Genomic DNA, 27067 nt, shown 5'->3' with positions numbered 1-27067 from the left:
ACATATTAAGCAAGTACACATGGGCAGCAGTTTGTATTTTTTAGTTATTAATGACCCCAAAGGGAAATGTAATGGAAAATGGCCTAAATATAAGGGTGGAGTGACTTTAGTGACCTGCTGTAGTCACATCAGAACACAGTTTGGCTGTACTGCATGGTGGAAAGAACCTAGATATTTATGTGAAAAAATACAGACCTGAGATTTGGGTCCATCATTTACAAGTTGAATAGCCTCAGGCCAGTGATCTAATCTATCTGTGCCCCATTTTCACACACAGAAAACAAAAATAACAGAATCTAGTGTATATTACTGTTGCATTAATAAGAGGCATTGCCTATAGAGTACTAAGCAAATACCAAGTACATTTTCCTGTCTGGCACTATGTTCTTCTCCATATTATACAAGCAATTGCAAAGGTGGTGGGATCTTTTTACATTTTCAAAGACTAGCTGCTAATTATTTTTGTGAGTTGAGAACTTCTTTGAAAAATGGTCTAAAAACTGAATGTCCCCAACTTTATGTGTACATTACACTTTGCATACAAGACAGTTAAAGTCCTCTGTCACAGAGCAACTCTTCTGTCTTCCAAAGCGTATAACAATATTTTTTCAGAAAATGCCCTGGGTTCTATTCCTAGAGAAGGTAATGAGGACAAGATCAATAGATATGATTTCCATTCACAATGAAGTGCTCAATAGTCTCTGATTTAAGAAGAAAGGGCAATCCAATGATTTCCCTAGGATATAGTATTGGAAATGTGATTTGTTGCCTTGTATGCTAGAATTTAGAAGCTTAAAAGTACAAGAATGACAGAAACGTCACTGGAATTACCAGCCTTAAAAGTGTGATCTTTACGCTGGGAATGTGGTGTTCTCATTTGATCAATATCTTTCTGGCACTGCAGGCAAAATCTTTGATATGTAATGCTATGAATAAAGGCTTTATTTTTATATAGTCACATTTATTTACCAGAATTTCAGCATAATGAAGTTTACAAATTGAGATTATTTGGTCCCTAAAAGCCAAGATTAATCAATCCCCCTCTGTAGATACATTTAAGAAAAAAAAAAAAACAAAAAAAAAAAACCGAACCAATATATAAGAATTGACACAAGAGAAGCAAAATATGTTCTTTTTGGTTGCCGTTGTTTGGAAAAGGACACCTCAGTGTCAATTTTCTCTTAGCCATAAAGACAAAAGTTGGGCCTTACAGTGGAAGTCATGGCTAGGATTACAGCCTGTATCCACTTACCATTCTTCTATTGCATTTCTGTGTTTTAAATATGGAGTTGAATTAAGTACACTAGGGTACGAGGCCTCTACATGGACTAAATGAAAAAATGTGATTTTTACCCAACTCTTTGATATTTAAAAATGTCTACACTTGTTTAGTTTCACAACCAACTAGTCCTGGACCATTTGTGGAATAGCATGGGATGCTTCTGTCAACAGGTTAAGTATGTGGTACTGACATAAGACATAGACCAAAGACACCCCTGTTTCCTCTCATGTACATTTATGAATATATTACTTTTTTCTATGTTGTTAATATAGTTTTAAAAAGAGCACATGTCTGTTAGTTACTCCTTGGTCCTTAGGAATTAAGGTAAATAGAAAAAGAGTTCCACTATTTGCATTTAAGCAGTTTTCAGACAGAAATATGTTATGTATAATTATAATAAATGCTATTTATAGCTAGTCCAATATGATGTAGATAACCTATTTTATTATTTTTCCTTTTGCTTTTCATTCTGACATCTGAACCTTTATTTCTCTCAAATTAAAATAATACTTTATAGCTAAAAAGCATATCAGTTCAAATTATGTTTGCAAGAGTACCCCACTTGAGCAGCTGTTATATAGCATTTAAACCATTGGCATGAAGCAAGGTCAGCATTGATTTTACAGTCTTTAGTTAAATATTTATAATGGGTATGGGCAATATACCAAAGAAGAGTAATTTCCTCCTCTTTATGTCCAATTTCTTTCTGGTTCTCTAAAATATAGCTTAACTAGTCTGCTATTATATGTAGTTCAGAGATTTGGATTCTCAATAATGCACTCATTATTTTAAACAAAATCTCAATATTCCCCTATAATACCTTAGGGAAAACCACAGCTATCTTCAGAATAGATTACATTTGTAGAATCAATTCTTTTCTGTGTACCTAACCAGATATTTGAAGTGTATATCAGGTCAGCTTTCATCAAGTCAGCTACTCCATCTCTTTCATTAATAAAAACTGACATTTCAAATTTCCACTGTTATGTACCTAAACAGATATGCATTATACAAATAGAAGAGCAATGCAGATACATCCTGTTTCCATTCTGCCATGTGGGGGCTTTTAAAATGATTGCATTGTATTTGGCTTCTCAAATGTGATTATAAAATTTTTTTCACATCCTTGAAAGCATGTTAGTAGCAAGAAGGTGGTGTTCATCTACAAATTTAAATTCTAGAGAAACATCAGCATATGCTATGATCAGTAATGTGTGATCAGTTCTTGACCTTTTGCCTCCCCTGTGGAGTTTCATTAATTCTTATACAGATTGTGAAAAGATCCATTTGCAAAAATCCACTCAGTAGCTCAATGGAATTGCATTCTTTTGGGAGGCGACTTACATTGCAAAGGTGATATTAGTGATGGTAGGCACCCTTCATAAATAATGAATTCAATGTATAATATAACAAATAACACAGTGAGTACGGAAGTTGCTAGGAAGTTTCCAAAGAAGACGATATACCTGACAACCACGGATTGGAATAATTCAACTTTTATTCACATGTTCATTCATTCCACAATACAGTTTGCCTCTAGTATGTCAAGCAATAAGGGAGTGAGGTGGGACATTTAATTGCAAAATCAAATACCACAGTAATGAATGGGGCACTAGAGAGTAATCAGAAGCACAGTGTACAAAAGTCTATAAGGAAGAAAGAACAAGTCTTGGGGGAATATAAGAAGAGCATGCAATTTGTAATTTATCTACAGGGAAAAAGGGAAAGTGCCCACGAAGGAGATATGAACACTTACAATGTAGAGGAGGTGGGCAGAGAAAGTATTAACTCAAAGACAAGAGAGCATAGGACAAGTTCCCACACAGAAATTTTTCAGGATGTCTAGAGCACACACTGTGAAGACGTGTGGTAAAGATGAAAACCAAGCAATTTAGGGCCTTATGTCCTGTATTAGAATTTGTTTTTACTCAGTGGGAAACAGAGAAGTTTTAAACAGAGAAAAATCTATGACCAAATGAACACTTTACAAAAACACATGGTGCACAGGAAGGGTGGTTGACAATGGGTAGAGGAGCACTTTAACACCATTTAGGAGGCTATTACAGAAATCTGGGCCAAAACCAATGTGAAATATGATTGTGGTAATGTCAGAATGAATGAAATGGATAAATCAAGAGATAAAGGAGAATAAATGTGGTGGCTTATGAAATACACAGGTTGAGGTAGAAGGAAATGTTAATGCTTATTTTTTGGCAGAGTAACAGGGTAATTGGCAGCATGATTTAATGAGAGAAAAAAATTAAGAACAAAGTGGGAAATGATAGACAAATTGAAGTTTCAGTAACAATATAATCATCTAGAAATTATTTCGGTGGCAATTAGATATTAAGGTCAGGGGCTCAAAAAGAGAACTAGGACAGAAATAGTTTGGAAATAGGAATGTGATTCTCCTCTAATTCAAATGGTAGTGAGAAGACTATGAAGGGAATCAAGGTTTAAGAGGCTGGCTTAAGAAGAAAGGAACTTAGAAGAATGTGGAGTCACAGAAGGCAAGGAAATATCAGTAGTAATCAACAATGTCTGATTATATTTACAGTTTCTGTAACATTAGGAGAAAAATTATCATTGGAATAATAACAAAAATATTAAAGGTGATTATCGTATGCATCATTTTTATAGGGAGAAGTGCATGGTAAACAGGGAAATAATGGCAGAAAGGGCCACACTTTCTAGAGATGTTCAAGATCCCTGAGTGACAGATAAAGTATTTAAAGGTGAAAGTACTTGAAAGACCAGGATTGGTAAGTGGTCCAAGCAATGCACAGAGACAGGGTACGTTAACAGGTGGAAACAGTGCTTGCAGAGAGAGATTCAGTCTTTTCTATTTTCATTCATGCAGCTGCCTCTGCAAATCCTTACCCTTTGCATCCAAGTCTCATAGATTTCCCTGTGATTTTTTAAAACTTAGGTCACATGACCATATGGAAGGTTTTATGAGGATATGAGGTTTTATGTTCTCTGGGAAAACAGGTCATAATATATACAATTTATCCAAACACAGAAAAGATGTTCAAAGATAGTGACCAAAATATTAATATATTCATCACTTCTACAATTATTTGAGATGAAATTTGAGGTTCTACAAGGCAAATGCTACGAGGTAAAAGATGGTTTAGGAGCTACATTTTTGTTATTTTTTTGTTAGCAGGAATTGAATCCAGGTGTGCTTAATCATTGAGCCATATCCCCAGCCCTTTTTATTTTATTTTTTTTTATTTTGAGACAGGGACTTGCTAAGTTTCTTAGGGACTCACTAAATTGATGAGGCTGGCTTTGAGCTTGCAATCCTCCTGTCTCAACCTCCTGAACCACTGGGATTAGAGACATGAAACACTGTGCCCAGCCTAGAAACTATGTTGACAGAATTTCAAGTTCATTGGAAAATGATGACTATGAAAGTTAAATTCCAGAAAAAAATATAACCTCAAATATAAGGAAAATTCAGGAATATGGTAAAGATTAGGACTCTTCTGGTAGGAATTTTTGTTTGAAGAAAGGGTATAGATGTCATCAAGAAAAGAGAGAGCTGAGAATGACATGAGAAATACCTCAAGGCCAGACTATTGGAATGCCTTAGCTTAAAGGGTTAAGTGAATCCAAAATAGTTCTTAGGAAAATATATCATGATAAATAGAGGAAGAATTCATATAAACTGAAAGAAAAATGTACTTTAAATTAGAGCAATGGTTAAAAGTTCAAATGATATAGTCAAAAGTATGAGGGATAAATTTGGAACTTGAGAAGTTATTAGAGACCTTAGAGACATAACTGTTGTTACAATACTGAAGAGTAAGGACCATGAAGAGCTGGTGCAAGCTAGTGAGGTAGGGAGGAAGGGAAGGAGAGCAGAAGTTCAAAGATATGTTTCTAGATGCTTCTCTATTGTCTACAGAATGCACTAAAATCATACACAGAAATGCTAGGAGATAATTACTGAACTATAATCCCATGATTGATAAGAGAGCAGAAAGTCAAAGATGCAGCTGGAGGCATTAGTCTGGGAGAAAATATAAGAGATATAGATTAACCTCACAAAACAGTGTGAGAAAAATATAGAAAAGGAAAAATGAGTGATTTAAAAAAGAAAATGAAGGGAATTAAGTTATCTTCTTCAAATAGGAAGAAAATTTGCACATATAGTGAGTTTGGACTTGAACCAAGAGAACAAAATTTGTTCATCACAATGTTGGGGACATCTATATGGTGAATGAAGTAAACATCTCTTGCGTTATGAAGACCCTTTGGAGGGTGTGTGATTCTCCAGCATAGTTCAGCAATATAGGGAATCAAGGAAGGTGATTGAAATGTTAGAAAGAGCATATAATTAGGAAGGTGTTTCTAAATTGATATCGAGAATAGAAAGAAATTATTCTACACATGAGAAGGCAAATGAAAGTGCAGCTGGAGTGGTGGCTTTCCCCATAGAAATGTTAGACCATACAGTTGTCCCTCAGAACCCATAGGTGACTGGCTCTTCCATTCACTATGAATAACAGAATTCATGAATGCTCAAGTTCCTTATGTAGAGGGCACAGTAATGGCATATAATCTATGTACAATTTATCATACACTTTAAATCAACTCTAGATTACTTATAACACTTGATATAATATAAATGCTATGTAGGTCATTGAATTATATTGCTCAGGGAAAATCAATGTGAAAAATGTCTGGCTGGGTTCAGTATAGATGCCATTTTTTAATATATTTTTTTTCTGAATAGCTTTTACCTGTGTTTGGTTGAATCCATGGCTCTGGAACCACAGATATCAAGGGTTTTCTATACATAATTATTCATTTTTTAAAGCTGTTTTTCTTTTTTTCCCTAGGATATTCTTCAGTATCTTATTTTCCTCAACTTTATAAGTACTGATGAGATATAAAATTGGTATTTGCAATACTTACTATCACAACTATTACAGAATTCTACCTCTTTTAATAGAATTGAAATTAATGGACTGTATGATTCGTGGATTTTAAGTGTAAAACATATGCCATCTGTCTATCGTCTATCTCTTCATTAGATTACCTGGAATTCACTTGTGTGGTTAAGAAGATTATGCAGCCTCTCAAGTCCAGAAAAGCAGTTTATAATTTATCAGATGGCCATAGATAAGCAGGCAGCAGGCTTTATCCTGTTGGCAAATTCAACAGTACTTTCACATATATAATAAATAAAGTCAAATAGATCTTTCTCATACGGATGTGATCAGGACATGGAATCCAAATACTTTCTAAGTTAGTATTGATGCTCAGTTTCTTTTCAGCAACCACCCCTGGAAAGAGCATGAATTGTGTCTTTATTCTTACACTGGCGGGGCACATGCTCATGGAGAATTGCTCTGTGCCAGCCAGCCTCCTAGACAAGAGTGCTACAAGGGTGACCAACAATTGCAGCACCTCTGTCACATGAAAGGAACTTGTTGAAATGCAGAGTCTGAGGCCCTTCCCAGACACACTGGATGTGAATCTACATTTTAAAGAAAGTCCTGAGTGACTCAAATTCAGAGACATGTTTGAAATGCATTACTTGGTAAATATTAGCAAACCAAAAAATATTTGTGTGCTGTGCATGATGGTGTACGCCTATAATCCCAGCAGCTTGGGAGGTTGAGAGGGGAGAGTTGGGAATTCAAAGCCAGCCTCAGCAAAAGTGAGGTGCTAAGCAACTCATTGAGACCCTGTCTCTAAAGAAAATACAAGATAGGGCTGGGGATGTGGCTTAGTGGCTGAGTGTCCCCAGTTCAATTCCTAGTAACTCCGCCCACCAAAAAAATTTTTGTGTGCTACAGATATATTCATAAAAGGACCACCAGAATCAGACTGCAGTGCCAGAGAGAACTATTCACTAGCCTTTTACTCTGTGTGGCATCTTTGAAGTTACATGGATTCTGACTATTCAAAATATGTCCCACTAAGTAGGTCCAAAATAGAAAACAGATCCCCATACTCAGTTGTGGCTCTCCCCTGCCTCCTCTGCAAATCATTATACTAAAATGTTACAACTTAGAAACTTTTTTAAGATTTCATATTAATCTCTCACCCTGCATTTTATTTATAAATTTATTTTACCTCACCACTGTGTCACTCCATAGGTCTCCAACCCCAGGTTTATACAACCTATTGGAAGTTACTTTTGAGTTATGTTCTAATTGTCTCTACAAGGCATCATTGTGTCCCTCAGAACATACAATAAAATGGATTAGTGCTTTCCAGAAAGGCAACTTCAAGCTTTTCCCTGCCTCCATTTCCTCTAAACCTTGTTCACATTAGGTCCAGAATCCATTAGAATTCACCTCTGGCAATAATCAAATTTGTATTTGATTTTGTCCAGATCCTTTGAAATCTACACTAAATGATATCATCAGAAATGCCAACCTAAGTGCCTTTCGACAGATGAATGAATAAAGAAAATGTGTACATATACACAATGGAATATTACTCAACCTTAAAGAAGAATTAAATTGTGGCATTTGCAGGTAAATGGATGGAACTAGAGAATATCATGCTAAGTGAAATAAGCCAATCACAAAAAACCAAAGGCAGAAGTTTTCTCTGATAAGCTGATGGTGATCCATAGCTGTGGGGGGATAGGGAAGAATGAAGGAACTTTGGGAAAGGGGAGCAATGGGGAGCAAAGTGGAGTGAGGGGGCGGGTTGGGGCAGTGGAGATGGGAAGGACCGTAGAATGAGACAGACATTATCACCCTATATACATGTCTAATTACACTACTGGTGTGACTCAGCACCATGTATAGCCAGAGGAATGAAAAGTTATGCTCCATTTGTGTATAATGTGTCAAAAAGCATTCTACTGTCATGTATAACCAATTAGAAAAAATTTTTAAAAATTAAAAATGACTTAATGACTTAATACTCTGCTAAAAATCACTACTACTAATAACAGTGTAACAAATATTGCCTTCGCTTACATTTATAGAGCATATTTATATGACAAAACCTGGGCTCAGCTACTTACATGGATTTTGATCTCATGACCAAATGACTTCTAACTATTAGCTCAATTTTATCACTGTGAATCCAGTGCCTGGAGAGAAGCTAAATGCATTGTTTAACAGCTTAGAACTGGCAGCTAGAGATCATATGCTGATAGGTTGTACTTCACAACTTGAACATGATGGTCCTATCATTCTGAGGAGGACTTGAAAAACAAGGACAGTGGTAAAGATATTAATACATGTATTATGTTGGGAAGAAGGCACTCAAGAAAGAAAATATTTCTTATACCTATGCAAATCTCTGTGTTTAATGAAATATTAAATCATAAGGATTCTAACCAATTCTGAATTTTCAAAAGGAAAGAACATGTTTAGGGAAGTAATATTTCCTCTAATTCAAGTCAATGACCCAAGTGAAGAGAGGAGAGTGTTCCTAGCTTCTGTGTTTGAGCTTCTTGGTCTTTCAACAAGCCTGAAGGTTGTTCAACTGTGGGAATATCCTACCTCAGCTCCCTTCCTCGATCAATCTCTATTTATCTGGAATATGTACATTTTAACTTCCATGCCTGTCTGAACTCCCAGCTATGAAGCATTAGGGATTTTTCCCTGCTTCTGAAGTCCTTCTAAAGAAAGTCCTGCAATGATTGCAGCTGGTAAATGGTGTGGTGGACCCAAACCAAGCATTCTTTTGCTGATTTGCTTGTCTGTTGATTTTTCAAATCTTTTTTTTTTTTTTTTTTTCAATCTCCATGCTCTATTTAAGCAATAAGGTTGAATAAAGTGGTGGTGAGTGTGACTCTCAGGGAATAACAAAGATCTATGAAAAAAAAGAAAAGTCAGGGAAGCAGACCCCCCAAGGAGCACAACAATAACCTTTCCCCACAGAATGGAGGGTTTCACATTATTATTATTGAAGAGAATTCATACTGACAAACCAAAGTGGCCAGTGAGAAAAGAGGCTTGGCTGGGTTCCACTGATGTGACCCTGAGATCCTGGAGAGCCAAACTGAAACACTATTTCTACTCTGAATGCTCAACCGAGTATGCCTCAATCCTTTAGAAATTCAAACTAATGAAGCCATATGATAAATTTCCTGCAGATACTGAAAATCATGCCTGTTTTATTTCTATTGTTATTTTTTATAGTGTTAAAAAGGAAATGAAAGAGAAAAAGAACCCAGCTGGGTTTTTGGTTTTTTTTCCTCCATCTTCTCCAATTCCACACAAAAACATCTTGTAAGTGTCAGTAGAACAAGGCCATGCTATCTAGAGTCTGCAACAAAGAAGTACGCAAACAAGACAAACAAACAAAACAGCGGCATAAAAATAAAGAGTTGTAAAGGAAAGACAGTATTGATCTGGAACTATATTTTTCAAAAAATTTTTCCCCTCTAGTTCTTTTGTTTAAACTATTATTAGAAACACCTTAAAATCCTTCCTCCCTATGCCTATTATTAGAATAATGTGAGTACACTTCACAGATCTGGAACGCCACAGTGGCCACTTCACACCAGACTCAGGCTGGGCAGGCCTGTCTGCTCGCCAGTGCAGTTGAGTTGCGTCCCTCTACAGCTGTAGTCTTGAATAACTCTTCCTTGCCCATTTAACATTGTAGGGGCAATTTTTCTTGGCAGGCTCCAGATATTTTTGCTCATTTCTTACTTACATCTGAGATTTTAATATCATATGCATCATGTGATGTCATTCATTGAAAACAACCTTTTGGTTGCTCAAACAAAACACCCACGAAACCCTGATACCTTATTGTCCTCACAGACTCCTCTAGTACTCAATCTCTAAACCTCTCCCAGCATTTGCTCTCCCTCATGACATTCCTTTTTTCTTATGCTCCTGTCTTGTTTTGCTATCAAACTTGTCTTTCAACAAGTACTATATTATAAGCCAAACCACAGTGGCTTACCTATATCTTACTTAATTTGACAAAAATCTGATCCTGTGATTTATTCTACAAGTAAAATGTATGGTGGTAAGTTTTATGCAATATTTCATCAGAATTCTAACCTCTCACTTTAACCCCCAAATCTCAATTGCTTAATGCAGATTCATTTTCCTAAAAACTGAAACCTCATGTCTCCCATTGGCATATGCTTGGGAAAACGTCCTCCGATTATTGCTTTCCTTCCCTAGTCCATGTCGCTCACTTTGTGGTAGATAATACTGCAAATCAAATAGCAATCAGAATAATGAGCTGCCACCAGTTGGAGTCATAGTTGGCGCTACATATTGTCAAAGATTGTTCACACTAATCAACTAATAATGACATCGCTGCTTCCATCACGCTAAACAAAATTCCCTCCGTTGTGCAACACAATTACTCCTAATAACCTCTGAAACCTTTGCGTGCTTAAGGAGCCTGTTTCAGAGCTCATCTGGAGACCTATCAGAGAATAAGCCAGGGAAGACAGAATCTACCAGATGGAGATTACTCTTTAGTAATTAACTAGACATTGCTCCTTTGGGTCCATAACATTTTCTAACATCATGAGGCATTTCCTTTAGCATAATGATGTGTCTATATTAATATATTAGATTGGGAGCAGATAGGAGATAGTGTTAAATATTAAACATTTCATACATGAATTATATTATTAATAGCCTTTCTTTAGTTTAAAAAAAAAGGCATGCTAAAGTGACACTCAACAAACAAATTTAGAGGCATTAATATTAAAGAGGAACCAATGAATTCAGACTCATGACAAAATGCATATCTGTTCATTTCTCATGGGAGATACACCTTCATGATTATTAATGCAGTAGTTAAAGATTTACTTTGAAATGGAGAAGCTGAAAATACCTGGAGTAGTGTTAGCCAGGAATCACACTTTCAAAGTGTCAGGATTCACCGCCTTAGAGGATCTTCTCTTTCCATCCTGGGGACCAGTCTGCTCAGAGGTGTGAGGTCAGATGACAAATGAGCTGTGACATCCTCTGTGACACCAACATCGTACATCTTGTTTTGGGAAACATTTAAGAGGAGAGAGGAACTCTTTCAGAAATGGTGAGAGTTTCATTAGGTTAAAGAAGCCATTCCTCCATTTGTCACTGTTAAAATTTGTGGTGAAAAGCGTAAAAACACAGTTAGGTTCGAACTGAATGAATTCTGACAGGCTGACAGACAGCTGCATTTTGCGTTTTGAAATGCAGATTTGGCAGTGATACAATATGGTATCATTATGTCAGGCCTTATAAGGTATTTTGTCTATGTGACAGCTGGTTGCCTGAAGGTCATTTTACTAATAGCCCAAGGTGAGGGCCTGAGTCAGGCATGAATTTCTTCATTAATTAACTAGCAGAGAATTCACTATCCTCATCATAGTTACTCGGAATATTTTATAGAAATTGTTACTTTGACTCTAAAAACTTCCCCTCCGGGGAAAAATTTAGATTTTAGCAACCTCACCCCAAGGAAAACATAAGGGATGATGAGAAGATGTTTGAGAGATGTTGGCATCATCAGAGGTGTTCATTGAGCTTCTATTGCCCACAGATACCAGAGCTCTAGCTGAATTATCATATTCATTTCTCTACAGCGACCACAGAGGGAGTAAAGATACCTTCTCTAGAGAGTACGAAATTTGACAATCTGATGTGGCTTGTTCTAGGGCCTTGCAACTAGGGGTGTGGTCCTTGGACCAGGAGTATAAACATCTTCTGGGAGTGTCTTAGAAATACAGAATCTCAGAAAACCCCACAAACCTACTGAGTTAGAAGCTAAATTTTAACAAAATCCTCAGAGACAGATTTACTATTAATTTTGATACTTTCCTGGTTCACATAGTTAATAAGTGACAGAGCCTGCTTTCAGGTTCAGCTTGGATTAATAGTACAGGAATCCCACAGGTTTCAGCAAGCCTGGCCATTTGTTAGCATGTGAATTGTTATTGATTTGTTTGTTCATTTTGTTTTCACAGATTTGTTCCTCAATGAGATAAGAATAGGAAAGGATGCATTTGTTAGAGGGGCAAGCCTGATTCTAGGTTAGCTCTATTCACATCCCTTACTCTCTTCAATATCAAATTTTGATGCTACTGATATCTCAAGTCGCTGAAAAACAGTGTTCAGAACTAGAGGTTTAAACTATAGCTCTTCCAAGATTTTTGTGTTAAGAAGATTGTATGTGTAGGTGTGAGTCTCTCTGTGAGGGAGTCATGATTATAAATACAAAGAAGTAAAATGCTTATTGCAGTATTTTAATGCATCATTGAATGGGATATCAAAAATAATTGAGGGTTGAGATAATTGAAAACTGCCTGACAATTCAGCAGACTTTGCTGTGTGCTTTCTGCTTTTCTTACCAGTCACAATATCTTCTTTTCTTTCCCTCTCTGCCTTTTGTCTTTTTATTTTTTCCCATTCTAATGGATTTGTTTAAATTTTGAGAAACATTTCCCACACCTATTTACGTGCAGGTCCTATACAATGTGGTAGAGGATGTTAAATATGGGGCTTGCAGATGCTATTATGTGTTTTAAATTGTAGCTTTTACTCAAAGAAAACAAAAGTGCATAAATTCAGTGGAATCTTTTATTTAAAAGTAGGTTTAGTTATAGATAAATGCAAATTGAAAAATATCTGAGGGGCATAATTCTGAATATTCCAATTATTTGACTCTAATTCAATTTTTAACTTTAAATAATTTTTTTACATGATATTCATTTTTTCTTGAATGAAGTAAAAAATTTCAACTTGTATTATAGTTGAAACATGATTTGGCACTATATCTGTACAACTTCTAAAGTACAGTTCTATTTAAATCGAAGTTTATATTTTCCCTTATGGTGTCGAGTGTTCAATTCGATTATCTCAAGAATTCCAAGGAATGACTGTTTTTAAAAGTGAATTATAGTGCATTCCTAGATAAAACAGGTTCAGAAGGGAAAAAGCAACTCAGCACCATCTCAAACTTGAATCCAAAATCAATGTGATTCCTTTCCATTCCTCTCCTTGGTAAGTGCATTTTGCTATTTAATCTGTCTTTCAAAAACACCTTCATTCTCTCAGGCCACCACTAACCCACCTTCCTCTACACGTGCTTTTCACTAAGATTCTGCCTCAGATACGTATCTCTTAGATTTTCCTACCTTATTACTCACTAATTTGTTCCCACTTTTATATTTGATTATAGTTGATTTTATCCAGGTATGCTTCATGTTCTTTTCCTAAGAAGGGATCAAATCCCTTAAGAGAAGAAATCTCTGGTCTTTTTTTGGTCATTCATCACACTACATATGAGCTAGGGGCTTAAAAGCCTGATTTATTTGACTATTTCTTTAAAAAGAAGATATTTGTATAGGCACAAAGGATTCTTTTTTTATTTTCACTGACTGCATTTTGACTTATTGTACACAAATGGGGTACATCTTTTCATACATGCACATAGGGTAATGATGTCTCTATCATTCCACCATTTTTTACACAAAAAATTTTGTTTTATTCCCTGATCGTTCTGAAAACAATTGCATCTTTCTTTAGTCCTTTGTTATTAGGTACTTGGACAGACATCCATTAAAACTGGTTACTAATAACTTGAGATGCTGAAAAAATGACCTGGTCATGTAGCATAGAGAAAGGGAACAGAAATATTAATTATTAAATGAATTATTAATAATAATATAATGAATCAAATTAATTCATAATTATTAAATTATTATAATCACTAGCTCTGTGACTTGAATAAATTTCCCATATCTCTAGCCTTCAAAATGCATTAGATACAATGTTGTAAATATCAATTGTTTCCTATGGGCTTTTTCTGATGTTAAGAGAATAAGGAGATAAAGAAAAAAATTACTTAATACCTTGTGGAAAGTAGATACTCAATGAAAATCTGTTGTCAAGCAGTGTGAATGCAATATCTTTATTCAAATCCAAGGAACACTATAAAATATATCTTGACCATAAGTGAAAGACCAAATAAATTATAAAATTCCTAGTAGGTACTATGTATTTAATTATTATTATGAGTCAGACAGCATTAGATAATTTAAATAATATTTCTTCCTATAAGTTTCTAAAAATGTTTTCATCTTTATAGCAATATTATGAAGTTCTAATGGTTAACTTAGTTTTGCGGATGAAGGATTGAGAATTTAAGTAACTTGCTTAAGGCAATACACCCAATGGAATAAGCAAAACTTTCGGAATTTAAACATAAAAGGAATTTTATTTCTATTTCCTACAGTCTCTTTAAATTGTCTCAAACAATATATTTCTCCCATTCCCCCTAGGTTGCATCGAGATTTTTTTGGCCACTGTAGGTAATAGACAGTTCAGGTCAATTTGTTTCAGAAGGAGTTTAATTTATTAATTAAAAATGTCCACTCCCATATGATCATCAAAGCTTCCAACTTGATTGAAGGTAAAGTTTGTTTTCAGGTACTCTGGCTGGATCCAATTAGCCCAGGGAAGGGGCTATGGTCATTCTCACCTTTCTTGCTTACTGTCTGCCCCACTGTGCAGCCACAGCTTTGAAACCCCTCAAAGTGACAGGAAACAAGGAGAGGGAACAGAGTTAAAGAGCTGATATTTTTTGTCTACTATTATTGTAACTTGGTTCTCTGCTCTCTAGCCTGGACCATGTTTTCAGCTCCCTTTTTGGCTTGGCACTTTGATGGAGACTTTGAAGTTCAATCTCTACCACTCCCACACATCATTGCTGATGTTTTCTCACCTATAATTTCCTCAGCCTGGGCAAGTGCACTCTATTTTGGAGGTCACTTACTCCTTCTTCAGTCCCCAGTAAGCCAGTCATTTAACTCGTTATTAGCTCTGTCAACTCTAGGTTTAGCATATCAGCAATTCTTCTTTACATTACCATTAAGGCTGCTGGGTAGAACATTCCTTATGCAGATTTCCTAGGCTGGAGAAACATATGCTTACCTGTTGCTTAACAATGGAGACATGTAGTGAGAAATGCATCCTCAGAGGGTTTCGTCTTCATGCACGCCTCAGAAGGTGCCCTTACACAAACGTAGATGGTATCAATAAATCATTTCATTTGACCTCTTGAAGCAATCAAGACACTGCAAATGAGATGTATGAGACTTCAGCCAATGTAGCATGGCACACTGTTTTACAGGAAACTTTTTTATATATAAATACCAAAAGGAGAAGAACTCAAACTATCCCTGTTCACTGATGACATGATTATATATTTAGAGGAACCTGGAAATTCCACCAGAAAACTCTTAGAACTCATAAGTGAATTCAGTAAAGTAGCAGGTTACAAGATCAATGCCCATAAATCCAACGCATTTTTATACATAAGTGATGAATCTTCAGAAAGAGAAATTAGGAAAACTACCCCATTCACAATAGCCTCGAAAAAAATAAAATACTTGGGAATCAATCTCACAAAAGAGGTGAAAGACCTCTACAATGAGAACTATACAACACTAAAGAAAGAAATTAAAGAACACCTTAGAAGATGGAAAGATCTTCCATGTTCTTGGATAGGAAGAATTAATATTGTCAAAATGGCCATACTACCTAAAGTGCTATACAAATTCAATGCAATTCCAATTAAAATCCCAATGACGTACCTTACAGAAATAGAGCAAGCAATTATGAAATTCATCTGGAAGAATAAGAAACCCAGAATAGCTAAAGCAATCCTTATCAGGAAGAGTGAAACAGGGGGTATTGCAATACCAGATCTTCAACTCTACTACAAAGCAATAGTAACAAAAACGGCATGGTATTGGTACCAAAATAGAAAGGTAGATCAATGGTACAGAATAGAGGACATGGACACAAACCCAAATAAATACAATTTTCTCATACTAGACAAAGGCGCCAAAAATATGCAATGGAGAAAAGATAGCTTCTTCAACAAATGGTGCTAGGAGAATTGGAAATCCATATACAACAGAATGAAACTAAACCCATATCTCTCACCATGCACGAAACTAAACTCAAAATGGATTAAGGACCTCGGAATCAGACCAGAGACCCTGCAGATTATAGAAGAAAAAGTAGGTCCAAATCTTCACCTTGTTGGTCTAGGATCAGACTTCCTTAACAGGACTCCCATAGCACAAGAAATAAAAGCTAGAATCAACCACTGGGATAGATTCAAACTAAAAAGCTTTCTCTCAGCAAAGGAAACTATCAGCAATGCAAAGAAAGAGCCTACAGAGTGGGAGAATATCTTTGCCAATCATACTTCAGATAGAGCACTAATCTCCAGAATCTATAAAGAACTCAAAAAACTCTACTCCAAGAATTCAAATAATCCAGTCGACAAATGGGCTAAGGAAATGAATAGACACTTCACAGAAGAAGATCTACAAGCAATCAACAAACATATGGAAAAATGCTCAACATCTCTAGTAATAAGAGAAATGCAAATCAAAACCACCCTAAGATTCCATCTCACCCCAATTAGAATGGCAATTATCAAGAATATGAGCAACAATAGGTGTTGGCGAGGATGTGGGGAGAAAGGTACACTCATACATTGCTGGTAGGGCTGCAAATTAGTGCAGCCACTCTGGAAAGCAGTGTGGAGATTCCTTAGAAAACTTGGAATGGACCCTCCATTTGACCCAGCTATCCCACTCCTTGGCCTATACCCAAAGGACTTAAAATCAGCATACTACAGAGATACAGCCACATCAATGTTCATAGCTGCTCAATTCACAATAGCCAGACTGTGGAACCAACCTAGATGCCCTTCAATTGATGAGTGGATAAAGAAACTGTGGTATATATATATACAATGGAATATTACTCAGCCATAAAGAGTGATAAAATTATGGCATTTGTAGGCAAATGGATGAAATTGGAGAATATCATGCTAAGTGAGATAAGCCAATCTCAAAAAGCCAAAGGACGAATGCTATCGCTAATAAGTGGAGGATGACACATAATGGGGGGGAGGGAAGGGTTAGTGTTAGGGTTAGAGTTAGGGTTAGGGAAGGGGGCAAGTATGGAGGAAGGAACTACTGTATAGAGGGTAAAGAGGGGTGGGAGGGGTGGGGGAAGGGAAAAAATAACAGAATGAATCAAACAACATTACTCTATGTAAATTTATGATTACACAAATGGAATGCCTCTACGCCATGTACAAACAGAGAAACAACATGTATCCCATTTGTTTACAATAAAAAAAAAATACCAAAAGGACACTTCAAAATAATGATAAAAAGTATAGTATAGTAATTTGGAAACCAGTAACAGTTATTTTTTCATAGATATGCATTACGTGCTGCACATAGTTGTGCGTGCTAGAAATTTACAAGAGTGGCAGTGTGTTAGGTTTGCTTACACTAGCATTACCACAAAACCTTGAGTAATGCATAACACTAAGGCATGACAGTGGTGACATCACTGGACAGTAAGAATTTTCCAGTATCATTATAATCTTATAGGCCTGTTGTTCTCAATGCCATCATGTGGAACTGCACTAATTTAGGGTAACTTGCACCTACTCGGGACACACAGCAAACCTTCAGTTGTCCTGTTAGGGAATGTCTTACTAGGCTTAAGGTTAAAAATAGATGACTCCATCTCTTCTGTGTATGTGTTGGGGGTGGAGGGTAGGAAAAGGAGGAGTTGGGTAAGTATGTTAGTAGTGTTAGCTGAAAATATCCCCATAAAAATCCTTCATAGACACCCCATCCACTCACCTAATCGACAATATCACAGCACTTCTATAATCTTCATGGAAATATACCATTCAAAATTAGTCAGTTATTTTAAGCCAGGTCTTTCTAAAATGTATATATGGTTGATTACTTTAATCATACATAAATTTTAAGCTATAGTTTGGATTATAATTTCTCTGTGGTCATGTTTTTCTATTTTACATAGAGGGGATTAGGTTAATAGAAAACTTGGCTCAATCACTTGGTTATGCCTCAGAGATATTCTGTCATGAATATCTCATAACCACTTAGAAGAGGCAGAAGTGATTCCTTTTTATATCTTTTGGTCAAATAATAATACATTCTTATTTCCATCTTCTTTATGTAACAAGAAGCAATGCATTATTTTAAGGAATTGATGATAGAAATTGTAGAAATAGAGTCCCCAAACACATGATTCCAGAAGTAGAAGAAGAAAAACAACAAAAGCAAAATCCACAAGAACTCTAAGTTAGACAGATACAGGAAAATTAAAGGCATTCTTGAGAAGGTGCCATATGGAAGAATACACAGCTGTGGCAGAAAAAAAAAAGTAGAGGAAAAAGTAAAAGAAAATATACAATAATGCATTTAGGATAGATTTTTAAACTGTTCAGGGAAAGATTTCTTCCCTTCTTGTGTAATCTAAAATGGCAGATGCCAGAAGACATTAAGAATAAGAGCAAGCAATGATAAAAGTATCTCACTAGAACTCTTGAAAGTTGCCAATTTACCAAGACAGCAGGTGAGACAACTGATAAAGGAAATAAAGGGTGATAGAAAAAGAGAAAAGAAAAAGAATAGTTTGTGCACTTTTGAACAATTAAGAAGGACAGAGAATATCACTTAAACTGCAAAGACTTCAAGAGTTTGGTTGTCACAGCTCAGGGCACTTTACTTCAGCATGCTTTAGTCATCCAGTCACTGGAACCACATTTCTTTCATAATTCTGGAATATGCATTGAACATCACTTCAAGATCTGCTTTGGTTTTTACGCCCCTACCTCATCATCTTCTTTTGCATTAAGAGAGAATTATGTGTAACACCTAACCACAGGTTTCATATCCAGCATCAGATTTTAGAAGAATTTGTATGGGGTCTATTTTCTATTTTTGCAAAAATATCCCTTAAATTTTTCCTTAAAAATAAGATTCCAATTCATTCAATAGACATATTTCATTATCTAAGTTACAAGCACTGCAGTAGGTAGTAAGGAAACAGGATAGATAGATAGATAGAAAATCACTGTCCTTAATGGATGAAATACTTAAGACACCAAAGAGCTCCTCTCCTTCCCTCGACCCAATACCATTGCTTATTTTTTTCTATATTTTGTCTATGAATGTTAAGGGATCATCTTATTTAAATTTTTTGCATTGAAGTTATTAGAGTATCTACTCATAGAATAGTCTTAATAACTAACAATATTATCATTGTCAATATACTTTGTATTTTCTATCTGTTGCAAAAGGGAGTAGATAACAGAATTTTAACAGTAGAGTCAATAAACCTGCAAGATCAAATATAGATTATTTACTTTTTTTCTCAAGGCTGTTTTGCTAATTTTTTCTACATATTTACCATATCTTGTAGACTTGTCATACTTTATTTCTAATCTTATTATAATTTCACCTATCCAAAATGGCATCTCAGCAGTTACTATTACAGTAATCTCTCTTAATATCACCGGAGAGGAAACCAGACCAGGCAAACAAACAAACAAAACAAGAAAACCCAGACAAAATACAAATTAGAGTCATTTTATTATTATTTTAAATTAGAGAAATTATAATGCGTTGCATATCTACCAAAAGTCCATGACTGATTTAATTGATCTTCACCGAAAAAGAGGAAACAGTATACACAAATAACAAACTTACTGAAAAGTTAGGATGCAAAAATGCTTACAAGTTCCTTTTTGTTCACCAGAATACCAATGCTATTTTTAATAAAGTCTGTGTAATTACAAACCTTAATTCTAATAACTTATTGGTATTTTAGAATATTTTGAAAAGATGCATGATTCTGTTGTTCTACCAATTTTTGAATACCACATATTTTAAAAATACTGTGTTTTAAATAGTGTATTGAGTTTTGGGTGTGGAAATGCAAATTTTGCTTATATAATATAAATGCAGGGTAAAAATATTGTATCAAAATATATGTCTATAATGTTGAGTAGTGAAAACTGAGATATGGGCACTTTTGATTTCCACTTGATAACTTGGAAATTATGGTTCCTATTCTCACAACATAAAAAAAAAATGAAAAACCTGAAAATAAACAACTTTTTCTTAGTTTCTTCGGAGAGATTGGGTTATGGGGCAAATTATCATTCTTTAAATTATAAATAGATACATAAGGAGCATCCTAAATTTTAGGGAGAATTTTCTGGACCCAGGTAAGAAAGCAAAAACTATAATTCAGCAATGGCTGGAAGCTGACTGTGGATATACAACCCTTTATAATTTTTAAAATTTAACATAATGGGAAATATGGCTATAGTTTTGACTGATTTGTAGATACAGACTAATGATACCTATAACTGCCACAATGCCACCTATATAGGTGAAAGGTTAATAATGTAGAAACAAAATACAATTCTACAAGATAAAATCTGTAGTAAATTCTTACGAAATATGAGAACACTTAGTCTTAAGAAAAAAATGCAGATAATCTAGAATTGATCTTAGAGATTCATTGGCAATATTTTTAAAAAATTATTAGGTATCTCTTCTACAAAAAATAAAAAAAAATTAGCTTGAGAGTTAAAAATCAGGGGCTTATTGTTTACCCTCCCCCAACACACACACTTCTGTGAGTTTACCTACAGGTGCTCTATCAGGGTTTCATGATAAAGATAAAAGAACAATTACTTAATTCTTCCAGCAGGGGAGATGAGAAAGTAGTGTTTCTGAATATGTGCAGAGTACACAGCTCTTGGACAGGTTGCCTGAACAATGGAACTTCAATAAGGGCGGAGGGAGGAATTAGGAATACTCTCCCATAAAGACTTACACTACCTGGGAAATAGTACAGTGCTGTCTAAAGTAGATTTGGATTAGTCATAAATGTGTACTGTAAACTCTAAGGCAACCACTAACAATAGTTTTAAAAGAATTATATTTAAATAACTAAAGGAGGACAAACAATGGAATCTTATGCAATGCTCAAGTAGGACAGAAGAAAGAGAATGACTTTTACAAAGAAAGAAGCACTACACACAGGAAACAGTTAAAATGTGAGCAATGTTAATCCAGTGATATCAATACTTGAAGTTTACACAGGTGTAATGACCTAGAACATGGTCTGCCTTGGTGAATGTTTCATGAGAACATGGGAGGAATGTGTACTCAGCCACGGTTGGAGGAAGTGCTCTGGAAATATGCATTAGAATCGCTTGGGTGATGGTTCCTTTCAGTTCAATTGTAGCCTTCCTGACTTTTTGCCTCTAGATTTATAAATTCCTTGAAAGACACAATATGCCCAAAATCACAGAAGGGGAAATGGATCATCTGAATGGCTTCACAAAGGCTGAATTGATAACTAATAACATTGCAAAACATGCAGTTTTAGACTTAGATGGGTTCACTGGTGAATTCTACCACACACCCAAGGGGAAAAAAATTATATCAATTCTTTCCGATCTCTCCTAAAAATAGAAGGGCAGGGATCATATCCTAACTCAGATTATGAGTTCAGTATTACTCCAATATGAAACCAAAAGGAGAAATTACTAAAGACCAATATCTCTCATAAAAACAAATGCAAAAGTCCTCAACAAAAATATTAGGAAACTGAATCCAACTGTGTATAAAAATAACTCACACCCTGACCAAGTGAGATTTATTCCAGGGACACAAGGCTGTTTCAGTATTCAAAAATCAATTAATGTAATTTATCACACAGGCTAAAGAAGTAAAAATTACATCAATATATCAGTAGATGCAAAACAAACAAGCAGACAACAATAAAAAATGAAAACATTTGCACAAAACCATCTTGTGTTCATACTAAAAATGTCCAGAAAACTAGGAATGGGGGGAGTTACATCAACTTGATAAAAGAGACACATAATAATACTACATCTTACATCAATTTAGTGGTGCAAGACAACATTTTTTTTTTTTTTTTCTCACTAAGATCAGGAGTAAGGCTAAGATGTCCTCTCTAATCACCCTATTAGACATTGTACTGGAAGTCCTACCTAATGCAAAAAGAAAAGAAAGTTAAAGACATACAATTAGAAAGAAAGAAACAAGCTTCTGTTTGTAGGAGACATGGTCTCTAAGTGGTACATACCAAAAAAATCAACAATAATCTTATTTCCTGGAACCAGAATTAAAGTGTATCAAGATTTCAGTATACATGCTTAATATACAAAAGTCAATAGCTTTTCCATTTACACTGTTATGGTTTGGATGTGAGGTGACTTCCAAGAGCTCATGTGGGAAACAATGCAAGAAGGTTTAGAGGTGAAATGATTGGGTTATCAGAACCTTAACTGAACCAGTGAATTAATTCCCCGATCGGAATTAACGGGGTGGTAACTGAAGGCAGGTAGTGTGTGGCTGGAGGAGGTGGGTCATTGGGGGGTGTCTTTGGGATATGTATTTTGTGTCTGGTGAGTGAAGTCTCTCTCTGCTTCCAGGTGCCATGTTTCCAGTTGCTTTCTTCTATCACACTCTCCCACCATGACATCCTGCCACAGGTGAATCCAAGGAATGGTCCATCTGTGGACTGAGACTTTTGAAACCGTGAGCTCCCAAATAAACTTTTTCTCCTCTAATTGTTCTTGTCAGTCTTTTGGTCACAGCAGAAAGAAAAAAAAATTACTAAAACGACGGCAATGTATTACACTGGGAAGCTGAAATGAACATAATGCCATTTATATTAAAAGGAAAAAAAAGGAAAGTTCTTAGGAATAAATTTATTTAAGGAAAAAGTACTTAGAATCAAAATCAGGAAAATCTATATGAGTAAAAGAATAAGACTCTGATGAAAGGACCCAAACTATATTTGAGAAGATATGAATACATTCCATATTCTAGATAAAAGAATCAATATAGTTAAGATGATAATTCTTCTACACTCGATCTATAGACTCAATGTAATCTCAGTCAAGACAATTACTAATTATTTTGTGGATGACGACAAACTGATTCTAAAGTTCCTACGAAAAAGCAAAGAGCCCAGAATAGTCAGCACTATATTGAAGAAGAAGAAGAAAAACAATAAACTGAGAAGGCTAAGACTATCTGACTTCAAGAATTAAAAGGCAGAGGTAATTAAGACAGTATTGTATTGGCAAAGAAATGGATAAATAGATCAATGGAGCAAAATACAGAGATCAGAAATACATCCACACAAGTAAAGCTGTTTGATCTTGGACAAAGTAGATAAGGAAGTTCAACAGAGAAAAAGCAGTCTTCTCAATAAAGGGAGTTGGAACATCTGGGTATTAAATATTATTTTTTAAATTTTATTTAATTTTTTAATTAAAATGTTTTTTATTTTTACAGACACATTATTATTATTATATTTTAAAAATAAAATTTAGACATGGACCTTAATCATTATTCAAAATTTACCTTGAAACTAACTGTAAAATGTAGAAGAATACAACTTCTAGAAGATAATGTGGGAGAAAATACAAATGATCTTAGGTTTGGCTTGACTGTTAAAACACCATAACAAAAGCACCAACTGTAAAAGAAAGAAGATAAACTGGGCTCCACTAAGATTAAAACTGCTCTGTGAAAAAAAAAAATCATTAAGAGAATGAAAGGGTGGAAGAAAATATTTTTAAAACAGAAGTATGATAAAAGAGTTGTGTCCAAAATAGACAAACATTTCTGAAACAAAGATAAGAAAAAAAATTTAAATGAGCAACAGTTTTATACAGACACTTCATCAGAAGGATTCACAGATGACAGGTAAGCATAAAAAATGCTTAATATTGTATGTCACTAAGCAATTTCAGAGTAAGACAATGAAACACTATTTTATACCTATTAAAAAGACTAAAATCCAAAATTCTGACAAGAATGTAGAGCAGTAGGAACTATCAGTCATTGTTGTATGAATGCAAAATGTTACATCCACTTTGGAAGTTGGCTGCTTCTTACAAAGCTAAATATTGTTTTACCATACAATTGTGCTTCTAGGTATTTTCCCCAATGATTTGAAATTTTTTTGCCCACAACAAATTATAAAAAATAAAAATAAAACAACTGTTTGGCACATTAATGTATTAACGTGTTTGCTCACTATTGTCAACAACCAAGATGTTCTTCAAAAGGTGAATGGACAAATTTAGGTCATTCCATACAATGAATATTATTCAGGAAAAAAAGGAAATGAACTACGAAGTCAACCAAAGACAAGAAGGAATCTTAGATATATATTGCTTAGCAAAAGAAACCAGCCTGAAAAAGTGTACATACTTTGTGATTCCAATTCTATGACATTAGGAAAACAAAACTGAAGACTATGGAAAGATTGGTAGTTTCTAGAAATTTGGGGGAGGAAGGGAAGAATGCATAGGTGGAGCATAGGGCAATTTTGAGCAGTGAAACTACTCTGTATAACATTGTAATAGTGGATACATGACATTAGGCATTTATCAAAACCCAGAGAATGCTACAATACAAAATGCAAACAATGATCTGTAATTAAAAATGTATCAAAATTTTTATATCAGTCGTAAGAAATGTACTATACAATGCAAGGTTATAAGTAAGAGAGGAAACTATGAGTAGGGAAAACAGGGGATATATGAGAATTTCCTAGAGTACCTGCTCAAACTTCTATAAACTTAAAACTGCTTTAAAAACTAAAGTCTGAATCTAACATAATTTTCCTGTATTCACATATGAAAATACTGAAGTGAACCCTACCATCTTGCCCACCCACAAGAATTGGGTCTAATTAGAATAAGATATTACAAATGATTGTATAATTTTATCAAAAAGTATTCTACTCTCATGTATAAATATGAGGAACCAATAAAATAAAATAAAATAAAATAACTAAAATTTATTAACTTTTAAAAAGATAAAAATATCTAAGAGATGCTGTACCAAGAAAATATCAAAAAGCAAAAATAAAACCTATAAAGTCTCAACATACTTGTTGCTTTCTCTGCCCATAGCTGATTATATTAGTTAGAAATAAAAGTGTTGATGGATAGGTGTGAAAAAATGTTGTATGAAAATTACAAGGTAGATGTCAATAAGATATAATAGTCTAGAACAATTTTGTATAGAGGAAAATAACCCTATGTACTTTTGATCACTATTAAAAGAGTGTGTCATTTAGGTTACGTTTTAATCTGAATGTAAAAGAAAATTCAGATTTCCACTTGTCTCATTTTCATGGAAACTATTTTCTCATGTAACAAGAAATATTAATGTAGTATACCTATAATTTTCTCTCATTCAGTGGTATATTAGGAATATTTTTACTTTAGTTATAGAAATACCAAAAAATAACACCTTTGACAAAACAATAGTTCTACTTTCTTCTTATGATAATGAGTGTAGAATTTGGCTGTCACAGAATTTGGTTCAGGTCTTAATTGTTTCAGAATCAAAGCCCTATTAATCTCTGTCCCTGTCTTCATGGTTTCCCTGGGGTTGCAAAATGGCTCTTCTCTCTAGTATCATAATTCTGTTATGGTGTCCCCCAAGAGCTCATGTGTGAGACAATGCAGGAAGGTTCAGAGGAGAAACGATCAGGTTGTAAAATTCTTAACCCAATTAGTGACTTAATCCCCAATAGAGATTAACTGATTGGTAACTGAAGTGGTTGGGTCTAGTTAGAGAAGGTGGGAATTGGGGCATGACATTGGTGGATATATCTGTATCGGCAAGTAGATACCTCTCTCTCTGCTTCCTGAGCATCATATGAGCTACTTCCCTCCACCACACTGTTCTGCCATGATGTGTACCTCACCTCAAGTCCTGAGGCATGGAGTCTGCTGTCTATGGACTAAGACCTCTGAAATCATGAGCCCTCAAATAAACTTTTCCTCCCCTAAAATTATTGTGGTCAGATCTTTTAGTCACAGCAGCAGAAAAGCTGACTAAAACACATGCTTTTTTCAGAGTAAGGAATGTATCAAATAAAAGGGTACATTTCCCTCTTAAGAAGTTTTCTTGGTGTCTTTCAACCAACACTTCTACTTACCTGTCACTTGCCATGACAATGAGATATGGTCCTGCATTTTCAAGGAATTCTGGAAACACTTTTTGGTTCATTACCTCAAGTCCCTTAACAAAAATAGAGTGGTTAGTAATGGAGAAAGGACATTTTACCTGAAATTAGAAGTCTCCTCCAAAAGAATCTCACCGATTGTGGAACCAACCTAGATGCCCTTCAATAGATGAATGGATAAAGAAATTATGGTATAGGAGAACCCAAGATGGCAGACTAGAGGGTGATTGCATCTCCCATTGCTCCAGAACTCAGGATTCAAGAAGGGGAGGTATTGAGAGACTTGGACCAACACAGAGCAGTGGGGTGAGTCTCTCCCACCAGGTGAAGCTCGGTCCGGGCACCAGGCCCGGACAGGGGGCGGCTTCTCAGACCAGGAAAGGGCAGCGAGAGGCTTTCCCAGGCAGCCCGGCTCCCTCCGGCAGCAGGCTGGGTCCACAGCCAGGTTCTTGGAGCAGGCCGCCCAGTGAGAGCTTTTCTGCACAGAGCCAACCCCAAGCCCTGAACCCAGCAGCGGGTCCCGGCCCCCAAGCAGTTTCTCGAACCAGGGCAGGGCAGCGAAAGACTTCCCCAAGCAGCCCTGCTCACTGTGGCAGCAAGCCCAGTCCACAGCCAGTTTTCAGAGCAGGCCCACCCAGTGAAAGCTTTTCTGCACAGAGCCAACCCCAAGTCCTGAATCCAGCAGCGGGACCCGGCCCACAGGAGGGTTCTGGGACCAAGGCAGGACAGGGAGAGGCTTCCCTGAGAAGCTTGGCTCCCTCAGGCATGGGCAGGCCCTGTCTATAGCTAGCTTCTAGGAGCAGGATTGCCCAGTGAGAGAATTTCCACACAGAACCAGCCTCCAGCCCTAGACCCAGTAGCAGGCTAGGGGTAGCTTCCTTCGGAAGCACTGCATTATCAAGTTTCTCCAAGACTTTAGGCTACTGAACACAGAGAGGTG

This window comes from Sciurus vulgaris (genome assembly GCF_902686455.1).
Source record: "Sciurus vulgaris genome assembly, chromosome: 2".
In the NCBI taxonomy this organism is placed as follows: domain Eukaryota; kingdom Metazoa; phylum Chordata; class Mammalia; order Rodentia; family Sciuridae; genus Sciurus; species Sciurus vulgaris.
Note: the sequence above shows the minus strand (reverse complement) of the source record.